Source organism: Eutrigla gurnardus, assembly GCF_963514095.1.
Source record: "Eutrigla gurnardus genome assembly, chromosome: 5".
In the NCBI taxonomy this organism is placed as follows: Eukaryota; Metazoa; Chordata; class Actinopteri; order Perciformes; family Triglidae; genus Eutrigla; species Eutrigla gurnardus.
This window is the reverse complement of record NC_139919.1, coordinates 6968730-6973481: the sequence shown is the minus strand read 5'-3', so window position 1 is coordinate 6973481 and position 4752 is coordinate 6968730. Positions and strand designations below refer to the sequence as shown.

Here is a 4752-nt window from a genome sequence, read left to right as displayed (position 1 = left end):
TTGTCGTGGTCCGTAAGAAGAATGGTGACATACGCTTGTGTATTGATTACAGGAAACTGAATCTACAGACGGTTAAGGACGCCTATCCCCTGCCAAACCTGGAGGAGTCTCTGTCTGCTTTGTCTGGGTCCAAATGGTTCATTGTTCTTGACTTAAAATCTGGGTATTATCAGATTGGAATGAACGAAGAAGACAAGGCTAAAACGGCTTTTGTGACACCCATGGGATTTTGGGAATTCAACCGAATGCCGCAAGGGGTAACAAACGCTCCATCTACATTCCAGCGGTTAATGGAGAAGAGTATGGGAGATCTCCACTTGAAAGAAGTTCTGGTTTTCCTCGATGATCTTATTGTTTTCTCAGACACGCTGGAGGAACATGGGAGGTTGCTGCGGGTATTACATCGCTTGAGAGAATATGGTCTGAAGCTCTCTCCCGAGAAATGTAAATATTTCCAGACGTCTGTTAAATACCTGGGACACATTGTTTCGGAGATGGGAGTCGAGACTGACCCGGATAAGATCCTCGCTCTAAAATCTTGGCCAATTCCAAGAACCCTGAAGGAGCTCAAGTCGTTCCTAGGATTTGCTGGATACTACCGGAGGTTCATTAAAGGGTACTCCAACATTGCAAAACCTCTCAATGACTTGACGCGGGGTTATGCACCTACCTCCAAGGCCTCAAAAAAGTCCAGTTCAGTAGGAATCCAGGATCCGAAGAAGCCCTTTGGGGAGCGATGGTCCCCCACCTGCCAGAGTGCATTTGAAATGCTCATTGAGAAGTTGACCAGTTCCCCAGTTCTTGGCTTCGCTGACCCAAAGCTGCAGTATATTTTGCATACCGACGCCAGCACCACCGGACTCGGAGCAGCTTTATACCAGGAGCAGGAGGGTCAGCTGAGAGTAATCGCCTATGCCAGCCGTGGTCTGTCAGTGAGTGAGTCGAGGTATCCTGCCCATAAGTTAGAATTTCTTGCGCTGAAGTGGAGTGTGTGTGAAAAGTTTCATGACTACCTGTACAGAGCCAGCTTTGTGGTGGTGACTGATAACAACCCGCTCACTTACCTGTTAACAACAGCAAAGTTGGATGCCGCCAGTCACAGATGGCTTGCCGCCCTGTCCACCTACACTTTCAAGCTGCAATATCGGGCTGGGAAGCAGAACCTCGACACCGACGCTCTTTCCCGCCGGCCTCACAGCCACACTGCTGACATGACAGAACAGGAGGATTGGGAACTGATCAACAAGTTTACTGCAGAGCATGTCATCAAGTCTGGTGAATTGGAAGAACTCAACACCGACATTGTCTCTGCCGTTTGTCACCGCTGCCTTGTCATGGGTCAGCCCGGCAGTTCGGCAGGGAGTTCCATTGCCTTGGTCGAGTCCCTGAGCCTGTCAGCTAAGGCCGTTCCGGACTGTTATGCCAGCGAGGACCTCCATGGCTTACCAGCTGTTCCCTCCCTGTCACATCTGGCCCTCAAGGAAAAGCAACGTGCTGACCCAGTCATAAGAGAGGTGATCCACCAGATGGAGACTGGGGAGAAGGTTTCCCCCACAGCAAGGCAAGAACTTCCAGACCTGGTGCTGTTGCTGAGGGAGCTGAACCGCCTTGAGCTGCAAGAGGACATTTTGTACCGAAGGAGGCAAGATGGGGAGCAAGTCTTGTTCCAGCTGGTGTTACCAGAGGAGCTGAGGTCGATGGTGGTCACAAGCTTGCATGATGATATGGGGCACATGGGCATTGAGCGGACCTTGGACCTCCCGGTTCTTTTGGCCTTGCATGGCAGCTGACATTGAAACTAAGATCAAGACCTGTAACCGTTGTGTGAGACGCAAGGCACTCCCAGAAAGATCAGCCCCACTTGTTAACATCAGGCTACTCGTCCCTTGGAGTTACTCTGCATGGACTACCTGTCACTTGAACCAGATCAAAGCAATACAAAAGACATTCTCGTCTTCACTGATCATTTTACAAAGTTTGCAATAGCTATTCCCACAGCAAACCAAAAGGCGAAGACAGTGGCAAAATGTCTATGGGAGAACTTCATAGTGTGCTATGGGATACCAGAACGACTCCACACGGACCAGGGGCCTGACTTCGAGTCGAAGTTGATTAAGGAGCTTTGCCAACTCGCTGGGATTGTAAAAACCTGAACGACCCCTTACCACCCTCGGGGGAACCCAGTTGAGCGATTTAACCGGACCCTGCTCAGCATGCTTGGGACGCTGGAGCGCAAGCAGAAGGCTAGATGGAAAGACTACGTGAAACCGTTAGTACATGCTTACAACTGTACACGGAATGATGTCACCGGCTTTACACCATACGAGCTGATGTTCGGTCGTTCACCGCATCTTCCAGTGGATTTCGCCTTCGGCTTGCCTGTGCGGGAGCATCAAGCTACTTCTCATTCCCAGTATGTTGAGAACCTGCGGTCCAGGCTTGAAGAAAGCTTCCAACTAGCTTCGAAGAATGCTGTAAAATCTGGTGAACGAAATAAAGCCCGCTTTGATCAGCGAGTCACCCCGTCGAGTCTGGAGGAAGGTGATCGAGTTTTGGTGCGAAATGTCAGACTTTGTGGCAAGCATAAACGCGAGGACAAATGGGAGCGGGATGTGTATGTCGTTGTGAAACGTGCTGGAGACCTGCCTGTGTACACAGTGCGGCCTGAGAACAGGGCAGATGGATCGATTCGCACGCTACACCGAGATTTACTTCTTCCCTGTTCTTTCCTACCAGCATGTAGTGATTCAAATGCGGCGCCAGTTACACCCTCGCGTCGTCCTCGAACCCGGAGTCAGAAACCAGCCAGTGTTGATCGCACTGAAGACCTGGTTGAGGAGGAATATGAATGGAATGTGCATGAGGTCCAGATTCAGCCAGTCACATTCCAGTTCCAAAGTTTACCTGTTGAACCCTCTTCTGGGGTCAGTTCTCAGCCTTTACCCAGGGCTGTGGGTTCACCTGTGTCCTTGGAGGAGCCTGTGGTCTCTGTTCCGGAAACTGTGCTACCCGCTGATGGGGAGTCCTCTGCTGAGTCCGAAGCTCCTCTACCTGCGGAAGAAGAGGAGCTTGAGCCTGGTGAAACCTAACCTGGAACTGAAGGGATACCACTTACCTGTGTTCCTGAAGATCTACCTGTTGAAGAACCAGTGCTTCCTGACCGAGCAGAGACGCCCAGCCAAATGAGCAATTGCTCAGTCCACCTCCGATATCGATTGAAGCCCCGAACTTACCTGATCCAGTCGTTCTAATCGGCAGCGTCAACCTCCTAATCGCCTTCAGTATGGGGCATTAGGTAATCCGCTTATTTCAGTCGTACGTTATTTCATGGTTTTGTTGATGTTTATAGTGAAGCACTTTGTACCGCTGCAGCAACTAACGTGCAATCTCGAGTGTACAACATGTAGCATGCATCGGGGGTTGCATGGTCTAAAGGGGGGGAGGGTGTAACCCGGGTGAAAAACCCTTATTAATATTCCCATGTCCTTTTAAAACATAAAATATGACGTGAGGCCGTACGTCATCACGTCGCGCCGTTACGCCGTCACGTGACAGAGCGCATCTGGTAACACCGGTAACATAGCCCAGTGCGGCTTGCCGCGGCGGTAGCGAGAGGAGCACACTGGGGAAATGTTTGCTGCAGGTACGTCGTATTAACGCTCGATTAATGTAACATTAAAACACGCCGAAACTTATGCAATCACTGTCGAAATATAGGAGCCGACTACCGGAGCCGCTGAGCGTCTGAATGCCGAGCCGTATGTCGATTTAACTCTTGGAATTGGTGAGTGAGTTAATACAATCCATGTAGCTTACCTTAGCCGCTACCTGTGTATGGGTTGGTGCGGTTTAATAGTGTTTATATGCCAAGTCCTTTGAATATGTCCTGCCACATGAAACGCTACTTTATAGTTATTCTTTTGTGGTTGATGATTTGCTTCCAGTGTATTTCCATGCAGTCCAGGTAGTCACTGGTACCGCTATGCACTTTTGTCCTGGATGCTTGCGGGTTGTGATATTGAGATTATTGTGGTGAATATGTTAATATGACAAATATTGTGTTATTTATTCACATTGAATCATGTGTTAAGATTTTGGTACTAGTACTGGGATATATTATATTGTTATTTATTTAATACAGTTTGTATTATTTGAGATGATTGTGTGCACACTAGATGTTTAATTGGTCCTGTTTCTATATAGGCCAGGTTTGATGGCGAGCTAGAGCCTAGCCTGGGCGCAAAGCCTGAAGACTGCGCCAGGAAGGAACCTACTGAACCTAGTGAACCTCAACTGCTCACTGTCGGGCTGGTAGGAGGCTCCATTGTGCAGCCGCTCCTCTCTCTAACTCTTGCCTTTGCCACACACGCACGGCCCACACACACCTTACACACATTCACCCCCAACATGGACTTTTTCCCCTTCCCACTGGACAATCAAACATTGGGCCGTTGCACTGAGCGTGTGCTTTGCCAGTACAGGCGAAGTTGAACTCTCCCCTTTGGGCAATTGTGGACTGTGCGCTGCAACGTCATCCAAATGATAATTGATGAAATGAACTGTATATAGTATTTCCTATGAATGGCCATTTGTATTTCTATTTTGTTTATCACTGCTAATATTACTGTCTATGTTTCACAATTTATAAAAATATGGTGTGCTAAATCTAAAGCTGCCTTCAGTGTCTTCTTCTCCACTCCAAGAGTCAACCTGGGTCTTCTGAACTTAGCCAAACGATAATTGTGTGTCTTG

General features: G+C 48.8%; 1 long non-coding RNA gene across 1 annotated transcript; it reads left to right on the top strand.

Moving 5' to 3' along the window:
* Window positions 1-3501: 3501 nt before the first annotated feature.
* On the top strand, window positions 3502-4281 carry LOC311013602. The gene is made up of 3 exons (XR_014597171.1): window positions 3502-3643; window positions 3718-3784; window positions 4204-4281. It is a non-coding gene; the product is annotated as an uncharacterized lncRNA (long non-coding RNA).
* The last annotated feature ends 471 nt before the right edge of the window (window positions 4282-4752 follow it).